The sequence below is a fragment of the Haliotis rufescens genome, unplaced genomic scaffold (genome assembly GCF_023055435.1).
Source record: "Haliotis rufescens isolate VD_foot unplaced genomic scaffold, xgHalRufe1.0.p SCAF_23, whole genome shotgun sequence".
NCBI lineage: Eukaryota > Metazoa > Mollusca > Gastropoda > Lepetellida > Haliotidae > Haliotis > Haliotis rufescens.
The window spans coordinates 11,429,235-11,447,434 of record NW_025963924.1 but is presented as its reverse complement, the minus strand read 5'-3'; positions in this window follow the sequence as shown (position 1 = coordinate 11,447,434).

Below are 18,200 nucleotides of genomic sequence, written 5' to 3'. Positions count from 1 at the left end.
ACTTTTGGTTTTTTTGTAATTGCTTGCTTTAGCTTGTTTTTGCACGCCGATACATTTCCTCATATATCAATCTAACACGTGTTATGACCGAAATACTCTTCAGTCAACGGCGACAATGGGACAGTGTCCCTTCTAGGATTCCATACAGTTGTGATTGTGTGACACCGCTGGAAGCGCGGTGTTTTCACATGGCCTTGGCGACCCGTGAAGATCCGGGGTAGAATAGATCTTCAGCAACCCATGCTTGCCGTAAATGGCGCCAAGGCTTGTCGTAAGCGGCGACTAAGGGGATCAGGTGGTCAGACTCGCTGACTTGGTTGATGCATGTCATCCATCACAATTGCGTGGATCGATGCCCATGATATCAATCGCTGCATTGTCCGGTCCAGACTTGATTATTTACAGACGGCCGTCATATAACTGGAAAATTGCTGAGTGCGGCGTTAAACAACAAACAAACACACATGGCCTTGGCAGTAATACAATATGCCATTGTGATATCATGTCATGTGACCGGGATGCACTTAGTCGGTGTACGTGTTATGGTGAATATATATTGTCAATGCAAGAGAATAAGAAGATTCTTTGCCGAAACAGATTTCATTTGGTATAAAGGGGAAAATAGCTGTGGAAATTATATTGAATGGACCAGTGAAAATCAGTGATGACACCACTTTCGCGAAAAGGGTGAGCATGGCCTGCCCCACCTGCAGCACCCGCCATTCATATAATGCACCTGCAGCACCCGCCATTCATATAATGCACCTGCAGCACCCGCCATTCATATAATGCACCTGCAGCACCCGCCATTCATATAATGCACCTGCGGCACCCGCCATTCATATAATGCACCTGCGGCACCCGCCATTCATATAATGCACCTGTGGCACCCGCCATTCATATAATGCTCCTGCAGCACCCGCCATTCATATAATGCACCTGCAGCACCCGCCATTCATATAATGCACCTGCAGCACCCGCCATTCATATAATGCACCTGCAGCACCCGCCATTCATATAATGCACCTGTGGCACCCGCCATTCATATGATGCACCTGCAGCACCCGCCATTCATATAATGCACCTGCAGCACCCGCCATTCATATAATGCACCTGTGGCACCCGCCATTCATATAATGCACCTGTGGCACCCGCCATTCATATAATGCACCTGTGGAACCCGCCATTCATATAATGCAGCTGTGGCACCCGCCATTCATATAATGCACCTGTGGCACCCGCCATTCATATAATGCACCTGTGGCACCCGCCATTCATATAATGCACCTGCAGCACCCGCCATTCATATAATGCACCTGCAGCACCCGCCATTCATATAATGCACCTGTGGCACCCGCCATTCATATAATGCACCTGTGGCACCCGCCATTCATATAATGCACCTGTGGCACCCGCCATTCATATAATGCTCCTGCAGCACCCGCCATTCATATAATGCACCTGTGGAACCCGCCATTCATATGATGCACCTGTGGCACCCGCCATTCATATAATGCACCTGCGGCACCCGCCATTCATATAATGCACCTGTGGCACCCGCCATTCATATAATGCTCCTGCAGCACCCGCCATTCATATAATGCACCTGCAGCACCCGCCATTCATATAATGCACCTGCAGCACCCGCCATTCATATAATGCACCTGCAGCACCCGCCATTCATATAATGCACCTGCAGCACCCGCCATTCATATAATGCACCTGTGGCACCCGCCATTCATATGATGCACCTGCAGCACCCGCCATTCATATAATGCACCTGCAGCACCCGCCATTCATATAATGCACCTGTGGCACCCGCCATTCATATAATGCACCTGTGGCACCCGCCATTCATATAATGCACCTGTGGAACCCGCCATTCATATAATGCACCTGTGGCACCCGCCATTCATATAATGCACCTGTGGCACCCGCCATTCATATAATGCACCTGTGGCACCCGCCATTCATATAATGCACCTGCAGCACCCGCCATTCATATAATGCACCTGCAGCACCCGCCATTCATATAATGCACCTGTGGCACCCGCCATTCATATAATGCACCTGTGGCACCCGCCATTCATATAATGCACCTGTGGCACCCGCCATTCATATAATGCACCTGTGGCACCCGCCATTCATATAATGCTCCTGCAGCACCCGCCATTCATATAATGCACCTGTGGCACCCGCCATTCATATGATGCACCTGCAGCACCCGCCATTCATATAATGCACCTGCAGCACCCGCCATTCATATAATGCACCTGTGGCACCCGCCATTCATATAATGCACCTGTGGCACCCGCCATTCATATAATGCACCTGTGGAACCCGCCATTCATATAATGCACCTGTGGCACCCGCCATTCATATAATGCACCTGTGGCACCCGCCATTCATATAATGCACCTGTGGCACCCGCCATTCATATAATGCACCTGTGGAACCCGCCATTCATATAATGCACCTGTGGCACCCGCCATTCATATAATGCACCTGCAGCACCCGCCATTCATATAATGCAGCTGTGGCACCCGCCATTCATATAATGCACCTGTGGCACCCGCCATTCATATAATGCTCCTGCAGCACCCGCCATTCATATAATGCACCTGTGGCACCCGCCATTCATATAATGCACCTGTGGCACCCGCCATTCATATAATGCTCCTGCAGCACCCGCCATTCATATAATGCACCTGTGGCACCCGCCATTCATATAATGCACCTGTGGCACCCGCCATTCATATAATGCACCTGCAGCACCCGCCATTCATATAATGCACCTGCAGCACCCGCCATTCATATAATGCACCTGTGGCACCCGCCATTCATATAATGCACCTGCAGCACCCGCCATTCATATAATGCACCTGCAGCACCCGCCATTCATAAAATGCACCTGTGGCACCCGCCATTCATATAATGCACCTGTGGCACCCGCCATTCATATAATGCACCTGTGGCACCCGCCATTCATATAATGCTCCTGCAGCACCCGCCATTCATATAATGCACCTGTGGCACCCGCCATTCATATAATGCACCTGTGGCACCCGCCATTCATATGATGCACCTGCAGCACCCGCCATTCATATAATGCACCTGCGGCACCCGCCATTCATATAATGCACCTGCGGCACCCGCCATTCATATAATGCACCTGTGGCACCCGCCATTCATATAATGCTCCTGCAGCACCCGCCATTCATATAATGCACCTGCAGCACCCGCCATTCATATAATGCACCTGCAGCACCCGCCATTCATATAATGCACCTGCAGCACCCGCCATTCATATAATGCACCTGCAGCACCCGCCATTCATATAATGCACCTGTGGCACCCGCCATTCATATGATGCACCTGTGGCACCCGCCATTCATATAATGCACCTGCAGCACCCGCCATTCATATAATGCACCTGTGGCACCCGCCATTCATATAATGCACCTGTGGCACCCGCCATTCATATAATGCACCTGTGGAACCCGCCATTCATATAATGCACCTGTGGCACCCGCCATTCATATAATGCACCTGTGGCACCCGCCATTCATATAATGCACCTGTGGCACCCGCCATTCATATAATGCACCTGCAGCACCCGCCATTCATATAATGCACCTGCAGCACCCGCCATTCATATAATGCACCTGTGGCACCCGCCATTCATATAATGCACCTGTGGCACCCGCCATTCATATAATGCACCTGTGGCACCCGCCATTCATATAATGCTCCTGCAGCACCCGCCATTCATATAATGCACCTGTGGCACCCGCCATTCATATGATGCACCTGCAGCACCCGCCATTCATATAATGCACCTGCAGCACCCGCCATTCATATAATGCACCTGTGGCACCCGCCATTCATATAATGCACCTGTGGCACCCGCCATTCATATAATGCACCTGTGGAACCCGCCATTCATATAATGCACCTGTGGCACCCGCCATTCATATAATGCACCTGTGGCACCCGCCATTCATATAATGCACCTGTGGCACCCGCCATTCATATAATGCACCTGTGGAACCCGCCATTCATATAATGCACCTGTGGCACCCGCCATTCATATAATGCACCTGCAGCACCCGCCATTCATATAATGCAGCTGTGGCACCCGCCATTCATATAATGCACCTGTGGCACCCGCCATTCATATAATGCACCTGCAGCACCCGCCATTCATATAATGCACCTGCAGCACCCGCCATTCATATAATGCACCTGTGGCACCCGCCATTCATATAATGCACCTGTGGCACCCGCCATTCATATAATGCACCTGTGGCACCCGCCATTCATATAATGCACCTGTGGCACCCGCCATTCATATAATGCTCCTGCAGCACCCGCCATTCATATAATGCACCTGTGGCACCCGCCATTCATATAATGCATCTGTGGCACCCGCCATTCATATAATGCACCTGCAGCACCCGCCATTCATATAATGCACCTGCAGCACCCGCCATTCATATAATGCACCTGTGGCACCCGCCATTCATATAATGCACCTGTGGCACCCGCCATTCATATAATGCACCTGTGGCACCCGCCATTCATATAATGCACCTGTGGCACCCGCCATTCATACAATTTGCGACCCGTGAAGATCCGGGGTAGAATAGGTCTTCAGCAACCCATGCTTGCCGTAAAAGGCGACTATGCTTGTCGTAAGAGGTGACTGGCGGGGTCGGGTGGTCAGGCTCACTGACTTGGTTGATGTATGTCATCGATCCTAATTGCGTGGATCGATGCCCATGATGTCAATCACTGGATTGTCTGGTCCAGACTCGATCATTTACAGATTACTGTCATATAGCTTGAATATTGCTGAGTGCGGCGTTTCACAACAAACAAACAAAATCTTTGCCGAAACAGATTCCACTTGGCGTAAAGGACAAAGTAGCTGTGGAAGTTATACGATGAACGATGTTAAAGGGCACAAACTCTCCTGTCCCTATTTACACACAGTTCACACCAACTATCTGAATACACACACGTATGTTGTCATTGTTATCCTTAGCCAACACTCAGTTGGGTATTTTATATACCTAATTATTTAAATATTGCAAATATATTCAGCACGCTACAGTCTGTAAAATCTGCAAGGTTATCGGTCATTATCAAACCGAATCTACTCTGTATATAAAATAATTGAAGCGTTGGTAAAATATTACCTAAAATGTTCGGGTTTGCGATAGAGGGTATAAGGGAGGCTACTCGGAAAGAAAGGAACTTGACAATTAAAATGTAATGGCTAATTAATACATTTTCACATATTAAACTAACTAATATTTGGAATTATCAAGGCGATGTGATATCTGTCCGATCGTCCAGAAATGATTTTGTTCTGTTGTTTTCAAGGACTAGTAATGAATTCGATTTAACGCCGCTTCGAACAGTATTTAAGTTACATCAAGGCTTGTCCGCGTAATGTGGAAGTGAGTGAATGAGGTTGGTTTAACGCTGCTTTTAACATTACTCCAGTTATATCACAGCGTGTCAGCTTGATGTGGGAAGAATCTCGAAACGTCGCAGGTGGTAACTGTCAGCGGATCCGGATACAACTAAGGGACAGAAATACGCGATCCCTCAGACTTAGAGCATTTGGACTTTCAAAGACTAGCAGTACCCTGCCTTCACATACATGCAGGTATTTTAGTCTGGTCGATCAACACATGCAGCTAGGATTTCCAAATGAAAACCCCCGATCACCAAGCACTGATGCAGAACGCACGTCTATCCTCGAGACCAATCACAAACAGTTTAACTAATAACAAAGACATTTATTTCAGTTACATGTATTTTATCTTCAGCGTTTTGTTACCTGTTGCTTGTTTATAGAAGAACGTATCAGTGATGATTCCAAATCCCGTATCGTGAGCTCTGTTTTAATGTGGGGAAAAGAGTGGCCCAGTTGTCTAAAGCGCCATTTGGCATGCCAGAAACCTATAATTGTGGGTTCGAATCCAAGTTCGACCTGAATATCTTTCTAGGTTTGTTAGCACCATACCCACGCTTGTGGGTTTCACCCCCACGTGCACATCATGTGATATTATTTGAAATACTGCTGGAAACGGCGTTAAAGTCACTCACTCACTGACCCAAACCCACCCTTCCGGCTACTGTCCCGAAACGCGGTGTTTCCACCGATGTATCGTACGTTTGTTTATCACTACTTGTATAGTATACAGAGGTTGTGATCTCGAGCGTGTTTTGGTATGGTAATATCCTGTATTAGGAATAATCATTGATGTCAGCAAGCCTTGACGAGCTAAATAGATGCAAGTGTTTATTCTTAATCCAGTGAGTGAGTGAGTGAGTGAGTTGGTGAGTGAGTGAGTATGGTTTTACGCCGCTTTTAGCTATATTCCAGCAATATCACGGCGGGGGACACCAGAAATGGGCTTCACACATTGTACCCATGTCGGGAATCGAACCCGGCTTGACGAGCGAACGCTTTAACCACTAGGCTATCCGACCGCCCCTCCTAATCCAGAATATGTACCATCACAAAACACACAAGCGTGATTTAATGTCTTTCTATCATCAATGTAAATATTTTCATTTCTCACAAACAGTATCTAAACATTGCAAGCCTCCTGAATGCGCGCATTAATGCACTACGCCACAGTGTCATTGCTTACGCAGTCGGACAGCGGCACCAGTCAATATAGTTCCAACTGAAACTTGTCTTTTAGACAGTTGTTTTATAGGCAGGAAGACATTTACCTGCACATGATTTTTCCGTGATCGCTTTTGGCGGCTATCCATCGGTCCTCCCTCTAGTTTAAAGTCCGCTGGCCTGTCATAACGTTTCGAGACTAAATTACGAAAACCAATGAGATATTGCACCCAGCGACAAAACGAAACAATGTAAACTTTCAGACATAGTTTACGTCCAAATCCAACTATTCTCGACTCACAGAGGCCTATAAGCACAGCTATTGGACCTGATATCCCGAACGTCCTCGCTAAATCTCTTCGCAATTTATATCTCTAAAGTTGCCTGCACTTGTAAAAGGTTCAACTACACCCCTTCCAGACTCTGGGTTTCGGTATCTGTGACAATTACTTTGATAATGATGACAGTTATCGTAGTAATTTGACCAGGTCCCCAATGGTATATTCTGACTAGATGACCGATAGACAAAGGCGACGCCATATTTGTTTGAAAACACTGAAAGTAGTACCTGATCTGTAATATTTGCAGATTTATCCTTACATGACCCTAAAGAATACCGTTTTCATCCGATACCACACTCCATTGCAGTGATGAATTAGTATTGCATCTCTGCCCAATGCTATCACGTGAACTTCCTGGTAAACAAACGTGCTTTTTCTGAAATCAGAGCAGACTGGCCAAATGCCTGTCTTTCGGTGCGCTTTGCATATGGTTTTACATAATTATATAGACATCTTACTACAACAGTGAGGAGCATGACAATATATCTGTATACATCAAAGTGACCGTATCGCTAGCTCGCGATGGGTCTTCGACGACAGCACTTGTACAACCAATGTACTACCAGGATAAATACGCAAATGAAAATAGTTCTCCCCTTTTTCGGATATTTTCTCAATGAATGTTAGCCATTCCATGATATGTGTTTATATAAATGTGTACACTTTTATGAAACAGGTGAAGAACATATGTTACGTGGCGAATGGACAGTGTCGTCGGATGTCGCTGGCCGGTGACAGAGATACGAGGCTGGCCGCAAGGAACTCTGGGTAGGAGAGTGATTTGTTGACTCATGACCAATCCTGCCGCGAAACCTATAATATGACACATTGGCTTTTTTAACCGTCTTATATCCACGCTCGCAAGCACGCACACAACACCAATTAGCGTTCTTACAGGTCCAGTCTTTACAGTTTGTATCTATAATGTGAGTGATTTTGGTTTTGCGAGGGACAACAGTTGACTAATATTGTAACATTCATTTAGAGTAATGTCTTCGACATACCATGATGAGAACGTTTCTCAACGTTGCTTCAGACTGTAAAGATCGATTGTCACGTCACAAAATCCTTTATTTGATGGTTTCTAAACTTGGAAATATCTTTAGACCCCACATTGATTTCCGTTTAGTCGCATTTCGTAACACGATATATGTCCCCATTTCATCCAACATCGAAGACACAGTTAAATCATCTTGGCCGTGGAAGCGGAAAAGCATAATCTGTAATGTCAGCAGCGGGCGGATCTCGTGGGAGGTCAGATTGGTCACTGAGGGCGATTGGCTGGTTAATTCTTGGCATTACCGAAAAGCGTGGTAAGAAACCCTGTCCCTAAGACTCATTCTTCACAATTCCTCTCATACAAATGGTTTTGTAACAAGGGATATGTCAGTATGTTCGATGTTCTGTAATGTGCACATGTGGAGGCCGGTGCCCAATCAGCCTCGGACTCTTGTGGCACATTATGAAGGAGTGAACCTCAGTTATTATTTACGACCAGATGTCGGATAGTGGGAGCGAAGTGGTAGATTTGGCTTGAGTATTGTATGCACATACATGTCTGAGGATGGCTTGGTGTATTCACACTTTCTTTTTATCTTACGAGTGAGTGAGTTTGGTTTAACGCCGCTTTGAACAGTTTTCCAGTTATGTCACGGCGTGTCAGCTTAATGTGGGAGGAAAGCCCTAAGTGATATAGGCCTCAGATGTTTACCACCTTCGTGACATCCACGAGCACGAGTATGGTGCTTACAAACCTAAAACATAATCGAGGTGAACCGGGATTCGAACCCACGGTGTAGGAAACTCTGCACAGCGAATTGCGGCGCCTTAGACGACTTGACGGGGTGGACTTTTTTTGGACAGACTATTTTTCAGTCAGGATTTTAAGATACACACATATTTTCTCCGTATTTGAATACGAGCAGGTGTTTAACCCCCAAACAGCACACATATATGGTGAAAGAGTTCATCTTTGATTTTAAATTGAAATTGGAAACAAATGACATTTTTGCGCTAATTTTAGCCATTCTAATGTTTTTGAATATGCCAGACGTAAACAACTTGCAAGAGTAAGAAAAAAACATGACTTGTCAACCATTTGATTATGTCTGATAATTCTCATACCATTATAACAAAGTATTCCGTACTTTTAACATTTCCGGTAGGTTCGTCTCCAATCTCTTTTTTTTCGGAGAAATATATTTGTGTGACGTGACGTGATAAGTAAGTGACGTCACATCAAACCGTATGACCTCATGATGTCCATTCGTCTTGAATGGGTATTTACAAAACTGTGACTGGCCAAACTGAACGCTGGATTTTATAACGAACAATTACAATAAGCTATACGTAAATAGCTAACTTGAACCTCCAATGCAATCGTCACTCAAGTACTATAGGTTGGATTCGGGGTGGTGGGGTAGCCTAGTGGTTAAAGCGTTCGTTCGTAAAGCCGGAAAAGGGGGTTTGATTCCCCACATTGATACCATGTTTAAAGCCCAAGTCTCGTGTTCCCCGCCGTGATATTACCAGAATAGTGTAAACATACTTACTTGGTAAGATTCTGACGGGTAGAAAGGTAATATGAAAAACACTAGACGTTATGTTTCCCTTTCGTGGTAGTAAGGATTCTTCCAGACAATATGCCATGGTCGGGTAGTCGAGTCCCTGTCTCATTAACACCTGATATTTTATATATAAATTACTCTTGTACGATACCACTCTGTGTGAGGTGATGTGAGGTGAAATGGGCCCAAGTTTATTGCACTTATATAGCGACTTGCATGCACGTGTGTGTGTGTGTGTGTGTGTGTGTGTGTGTGTGTGTGTGTGTGTGTGTGTGTGTGTGTGTGTGTGATAACAAAGGTGGAAGCCAATACTCCGAAACGCTGTGTTCCTCTTAATAAAGAAGTTTACATCAATAAATTCTCTCTCTCCACTGCATCATTTCTTTATCACTTCAAATCGGAAGTTTCGATCTTAACAAAAGAAAACCCACGCAGAACACAACTTCAACCTTGATATTACACATTTTTGTGTTATTATTCTGAACTCCCCGATTACATTTGTTTTCGAGATACAGCTCGCTCACTCAAACCGAGAATTTAGAAACCTGGCTGGCCGATTGAAAAGCTCACATGATGCGACCTCAGGTCTTCAGGCGGATCTTATTTTAATGAGATTGCCCGAGTCCATATAAACCCGATCTTTATTCGAGTACTCGTGTACCTGTCAGAACCTTAAATACAGGAGATCCCACTTTATCAAAACAAAACACAGCTTGCTGCTTTGAGGAATATGAAAAGCAATTTTATAAACAGACAACTTGTCTATGGTCAGTTCCATTTTTTTTAGAAAGACAGTCATCAGATGACCACCGCATAGGTGTTATTTAAATATATCATTTTGTTTTTAATTACAGTCAAGGGTGATATTTCTACACATACAGAATGCCTGAAATAGAGAAATTGTGTCATATCATTATGATTTTTATGATAAATTCAATAATGGTTATAACTTTTTCTTTCACTGTATGTGTAATCGATAATTACTTCCAATATTCTATGCGCAGAACCGTGGCAGTCATATTGCAAATTTATGAAATTTGTGAAATAATCTCCAGCGTTTGATATATGTAATAAATGATAACTGCGGACCAAATGAAACTATGTTTCCTCAGTGGAATTTATCATATCTTTGATTTTCAGTTGAAAATATATGAGTTATATAATAATACCGACCTGCACTGGCGGTTAGTTGGCACTCAAAGTATACTTCTACATGGTTTAAATTATTAAGATATAATTTGATTTGATATTTTTTTAAATTTCAAAATAAAGTTCGCATAATTCGCAACTGCTCATAGGTATTTTATACATCTTATCTTTTAAAATCAATAAATCTGAATTTTGTTGGCACAAGTTTACATTTCAAACATGGTAGGGGTTATGTGGCTGCTAATTCATTTCTTCCCTTTGGTCTTTATCGATATCTACTCACAATTACCCAGCCACAGATTAACTTTTACAAACTGTTGCCGGAATGAGAGACAGATAAATAGACTTAATCAAATTTAACAACAGTTCTTTCAATTTTCAATTACTTAAAAACCCAACTCGGTATACTTCCTTTTTCCTATTTAGAGGATATTTGTATATTCTTGTCAAATAACATGTTCATCACAACATTTCCCCACACGGACAATTCCCCACTCGCACAATACCCCACATGGAAAACCTCCCTCTCGGACAATACCCCACATGGACAATTCCCCTCTCGGACAATACCCCACATAGATCCCCCCCCCCCCCCCCCCCCCCCACACACACACACACACACACACACACATTGAACATAAAAACAATATAAAACAACAAATAACATACATTGTGTATAATGTTCATCACAGTTTTATTGACAATTTGAAAAACAAACCAAGTCTGATCTGAGAAAGAATTATGAACTGGTTGATTGACTTCCTTCCATCGTCGTAGGACTGGCAGATGCTTTTCAGTCGCTGTTGGTGATCTCTTGCGGTACGCTTGACTCGCTTGGTGGGGATCGACCTTCATCGTCTTGATGGGGTACTGTGATGTCTTGAGCAGCAGCCGACTGTAGATGTCCATTGCCTTCCACGACCGCCTCCGTGGTGTAGTGGTCGAGCGTCCGCCCGGAGAGCGGAAGGTCCGGGGTTCGATCCCCGACCGCGTCATACCAAAAGACGTTAAAAGATGGTACTTGTTGTTACCCTGTCTGGCGCTTGGCATTAAGGGGATAAAACAAGGACTGGTCGGCTCGGAGTCAGTATACTGTGTCTGAGTGGGGTATTCATTTTCAACTGCGGCATAGTATCTCAGTGAGCTAGCACTATAAATCGGCATCAGTCCGGACTAGTACAGGCAGCCACAAAAACACACACACACGTACATGCACGTCGCTATAAGTGCAATAATCTTGGACGCGACGTCAAACCCCAGAGAGAGGGGGTCGAATGCACTGGAGAGAACCCATGCCGCAAGTGAAGTCAAAGTGGGCGACCAACTCATCTAGCTCCTCTGGAACAAGTTCTTTGATGTGAGCCACCAGGTACAGTTGCGAATGTTCACATCTTCAGCGACAATGCAGATTGTCCTGAGTTCTGCATTTTTCTCCATGTACACTGGGTCAGGTGATAGAAGCACCCCTGTAATCTCAGATGTACACCAAAGACGTGTGCTGATGCCTTGATGGTAGATTGTTCCAAGTCAAACATCCCACCCTAGATCCTGACACTTGTTGACAATGGCGAGTCAGGAATCCACATACACACGTGACAGCAGTGACACCCAGTGGTCACATCCGGTCTTTTTTAAGAAAACAATTTAAGATCTACAGTCAGATAACATGAGATATTCTTTTCCAGTATCCTCTACACCCAACAAATTTCCTCTTATTTATACTTACCAAAAAGTGTGGGGCGTTGGGAAATGTCCGGTGGAGAATTATCCTGTTGGTAAATGTGCACGTAGGGAAATGTCCTGTCGGTAAATGTCCATGTGGGGATTTATCCTGTTGGTAAATGTGCATGTAGGGAAATATCCTGTGGGTAAATGTGCATGTAGGGAAATATCCTGTGGGTAAATGTGCATGTAAGAAAATGCCCTTTCGGTAAATGTCCATGTTGGGATTTATTCTGTTGGTAAATGTCCATCTGGGGATTTATCCTGTGGGTAAATGTGCATGCAGGGAAATATCCTGTGGGTAAATGTCCATGTGGATTGCACGGAAAACCCTTGTGCCATCGAGGAGGACTCACAGTTGTTTAACATTAAACGGTCACGTTATTTCAGTCGGGTAAAGACAGACAGTATTTCATCACGTTAAGAATTGAAACATAATACAATCTCAACAATAATAACTTCACATATTGCTTATTTAATACTTTAATACGAAATCAGCGACATCGTCCGGCGCAATAATGACCACAAACATTACCACCATTCTATTATCAACCAGTCAGGAAACCGTAGGCCGTTAGCAGGCGTGGCTTAATTGTTTTTTGTTTTTGTATTTTTCATAAAAATGCCAATCCCAAGGAAAATGTTGTTTTCGTTTAATGAAAAAAACAATCAAATGTGCAACTTGCAATTTATTTGTTAATACATAAAAGATAACACAACTTGGTCTTGGTGTCTGATTTTGAGATTGAAGTATGTATTTTTTTCATATTCCAGGAGTTTTAGACATCAGCGATTACAATTTGTGGGCAGTCGGACCGGGATATTGGTACCAACCAACGTTTCAACCACTATAGAAGCCCGCGGCCTCGACCACTGAGGTCACACGAGAAACTGTACCGCTCAATTGATTTTATCAAATGTTTGATTTTCATTTGTGAAAATCATAAGCTAGCGATACGATATCCAAAAATTGAACTGTACTGGCGCTTAGTCAGCACTCAAAGAATACTTCTACATTGTTTCTACTTTCTACTTTCGAATTTTTTCTTGATGAAAACTGTTTTTAAATATAACTTTGCATAAATGACTCACTTGTGAATATATAAACTTGGTCTCGTTGCTAAATCGCTGAAATAATGCCGATGCGACGTTTTATTTTAATTCACTCACTCACTCAAAACATATTTAGAAAAAAAACATTTTCGCAACTATTGATGAGCATCTTAGACGTATCATTTTTTTAAATCAATAACAAATTTATTTTTTTTTCGGCACAATTTTACAACATTTCAAACATAATTTTCAATAGAAATGCCAGTCAAATGCCACGGAAAATGTTTGTTTTCGTTTTCTGTGGAAATACCAATCAAATGTCACGGAATTACTTGCAATTTATTTCTTAATACATAAATGATAGCGCAACTTGGTCCAATTGACTAGTATTATATTAAGAGTAAATTATGTAATGTTTTACTAATATCACAGCAGTTTTAGACAGCAACAATCACACATTTTGGGCAATCTGACCGGGTTATCGGTAGCCCGCACAAACGATTCAACCACAAGAGAAGCCCGAGGCCTTGACCACTGAGGTCAAACGAGAACAGTGAAGAAATTTCTTGTGGTCCTGTTAAAACTACCGGTCCACATGCCAGATATATAATGTCCGATAAATAAAAATACTACAATTACACAATTGGCCTCCATAATTCTCCATCCCACACCAACGAGACCCCCTCCCCCCCCCCCCCCCCAGGTCTTATATCGCGTGTCACGCTCTCGCGAGAATATACTTTGGACGTGATTTGTTTTAGCATTCTCAAGATTTTCTGCGTTTTCTGATGATTGGTTGCGATTGTTCTGGATTTGTCGCTCTCGTTGTTAGACTGAAAGTGCCATTTAAGAAGAACAATACAAAAGAGATGTAGGTCTTAGAGTTTTACATTTCGACATGCATGACCATTGTTATGTTTTTCCACTACATATTTGCCAACAAACCTGTATATATGTCACCTGTAACCACGACGCTCCAAGCATTAACAATCCACTGTCATACAAATTACATGAAATGTGCTTGATGCGCAGAGAAAGTCCATTATTTCCAATCCATCTGGCTATGTTATTTGAAGACACACAAACAAGATTACAAGGCTCGTGTGACAGAAAACTTCTAATTGTGTCCTTTGGCAGACATACGACTGCAAACAACGTAATCTCAGTCATGCCCACTGGGGGGACATTTGCTCCTTTTGAATAACATTTCGAGTGTGTATCCTTCAACCTATCCATGGAAAGAAAACATATTGCTGCCATACAGTAAATCTTTGTGCATGTTACAGAAAAGAGGTGAGGTGAACTGTGTTACAAACACATACTTTCTTTTGCATATTGTGTGAGTGCCGATAAAATATATTTGTACAGACAAAATCCCACCCCTCTATACAAATTGTAGTCTATTTGTGTAGAGGGATGTGTTTTTTCCTGTACCAATACTACTATATCATAATATACACGCTATCATCGAGTTCCCGTGGGACATGTTTACCCTTCACGGGAATACCTGTTTCATCACTGATTTTCAGTGATCAATTAATGTAATTTTCCAGCGCTATTTTCCCATTTACGCTCAATGGAATTTGTGTCCCTGGAAGCTGATAATTCTCTGGCATTGCCGTTTAATATTCCATGTGGAGCAGCATCGAAGCAATATGGAGACTCTCAGAAGTCAAGCTGCCGGTCACCCAACTATTTCTTGTCCGCGACCAACGTGGTTTAACTTTGTGTGAATCGTGACCTGTGTACAATATACAAATATCTTCGAACCCAGATCCAGTGAATGCAGGCACAATAATACAGGAATACATATTGAAATGTTGTACATTGCTGTATAGGTCCTGCAAATACCTGAACGTAGACCGTTTTGTTAATTCATCCTCCTATGAATAACCATGATCACAGCTAGAAAAACTAACCTGACGGGCAAAAGAAAGTATACGCTTTAAAACTGGATGTCCAAAAAATTCAAACGTTATCAAAACATAACAAGGTTGAACAGTCGCCGAATCACTGGAAATGTTACGTTCAAAACACAACTGTAATACCCGTATCAAATACATCACCATCGATCATTGAAAGGTGATCAATAAAGATGCGTCAAACAGACACTAAGGTAAATTCATAGATTGCTGGAGACGGTCAGTGTCAGCCTAGGCACGGATTGAGTCGATACTTCGATTGTTTAGATGTGCATTTCTTCGTTTGTTCATTAGGATAGGCCGCAGCGAGCATATTCGTGAACAATCATGAAGTCACGCTCTCTGACATTTCTCAATGTATACTGAAACGCTGAGACCAAGAATAAAGGTTCTAAATGATCAGAAAGAACGCTTTTGTATGTTTTCGTGCCTAGGAATTCCCAGGGGTTTCTCCAGGAATGTGGAAGTAGTCCGTCAGTGTTTCCGTCATTTCAAGAACACGGTCTCGTGAAAAAACGTATGAACGTCAAATTGTGTCGTTCATACACTTATGAACGTCAATTTTGCGGGCATTTGACCGACCTCTCGTCCAATAGTAAAGCCGTATATCGTGTAACCTCCAAAGTAAAAAATTATATACATATAAATGACACGCATTGCGTATGACCGCTGACCCAGTAAAAGTGTGGCGTTGGAGTGGAGTGGCAGAATAGGTTCTGGGCACCATGGGTTGAACGGGTAGCTGGAATGAGTGACCGTCAATCGGTGCTTATGCTATCACCCACTGGTTTGCTTGACCCAGATGATTTACAAGCCGGTCGCCAATAATTAATGCCGCTGACTGCGTAAGACAACATTAAAACAATTACAATTGCTACATTGCCTGTACGAATACATTTTGGATCCGTACATCATGTTATGGCGGCGATCTCATCCATCAGTGACGTAAACCCAAATTACATGTCATTGATACGGTTCCATTAACAAGATGAAAGTGATACCGTCGTAATTGTCTTGAGGCTGATTGTTCTAAAGGTCATTTCACTTAATTGTATCCCTGTATCTTCTTCACGATTAATGCCAACACTGTGACATCGACACGATCCTTTATTTGATTAGATACGTACGTATCATACCATTAACACACAGCCATTACGTCATTTCTGCCCAAGATCATGATGATACGAAGTTAAAACAAGAATTTCCTCTTTTAAGTGGCATTGTAACTATCAAGTAATTACACGTGAAGAACAAAATGGAGTTAATGAAACGGGATAAAATTCCGTTAAAAGAGATGACTTTACATATTCATAATAAAACGTCTGCCAAAAACATAGGCGATTGTAGGTTTCTTGTTTGACGCTTTGTCATATTTTGAGCTGTACCATATGTTCTCGTGTTTTGTCAGGTAAACAATTGACTTGCCTTTGTTTCTGTTTGTGACGGGTGCCACCTTTTCCCAAATGCCAGGCATCATCACTAGTCCAAAGCATCCGGGTTAGAATGGGTCTTCAGCAACCCATGCTTGTTGGAGGCGTCTAACGGGATCGGGTGGACAGGCTCGTTGATTTGGTTGATGCATGTCATCGTTTTTCAATTACGTAGATCGATGCACATGTTGTCAATCACTGGATTGTCTGGTCAATTTTCGATGATTTACAGACCGCTGTCATATAGCTGGAATGTTGCTGAGTGCGGCGTTAAACAACTAACATATCGTCGTTGACGCGTTTCAGTTCACTATTGAGGAACTGACACATAATATGCAATGTTACACCGCTCATTCACGTTAGATTTTCTACGCAAATTTCCGCCACATCAATTTAAAACCAGCTATAATAAACAAACTTAATGATTCATAAACACATGTTCATGATATAGCCGGAATCGTATTTTATCGACTCTGCTTTTGGCAGAGATTACTTATGAATATGTAAAGGGTTTTATCACTTTTATTATTAGGGTTATTGAAAGTTGTTTTGTCGCTTTTATTGATCTTGGAAAAAATGTATTTGTTAGCATTTACCTTAGGAGGACAGCAATAAGGCGATATCAAAGTAACTGTACATACATTTATCACGCCAAATATTTATATAAATGTATATATCACCATTAAACGCCAGTCAAAATGACATGTAACGTGTCACTTCAATGAAACACACAGATGTTTGCTTGTCGCGTTGCAAATGACAACGACGTTAAGCCCCCGCAACCCTCACCAATGTTGCCAGTAAGCACACAATTTGCAGTTTACATCGATTTACCTACAAAGAGTATACCATATGCCTAGTGTATGAGGCATGAGTACCATCGATGGTATGACATGATGTGACAACTTACAATATCAAAAGAATACATATGCAGGAACCTTCACAAAGTGTACAACATTCACAATTTAAACGTGAAGATCGGTAGAATAGGTCTTCAGCAACCCATGCATGCGTAAAAGGCGACTATGCTTGTCGTAAGCGGCGACTTAACAACAAACAAACAAACAAAACATACACAGCTTCTGAAACAGAACCATCACCAGAGCTGACTCTATTCTATGAAACTAGTTGCAACTGCTTGTAATCAGATCTGAGGATTTCAAGAGCTTCCGTTCTACTCCCAAGACCATCCTCTTCGAAAGAACATACGAGGCTCTTGACCAACATCTGGATAATACGAGTTTGAAGCATGTTATCCTTTGTACACATATAGTTCTATGAAAATCATAAAAATGTGAGTTTGTGGATACAAGGAAGTGAGTAAGAGCGAGGGGTATGATAGACTGGTTGTTTGGCTAGGTGGGTGG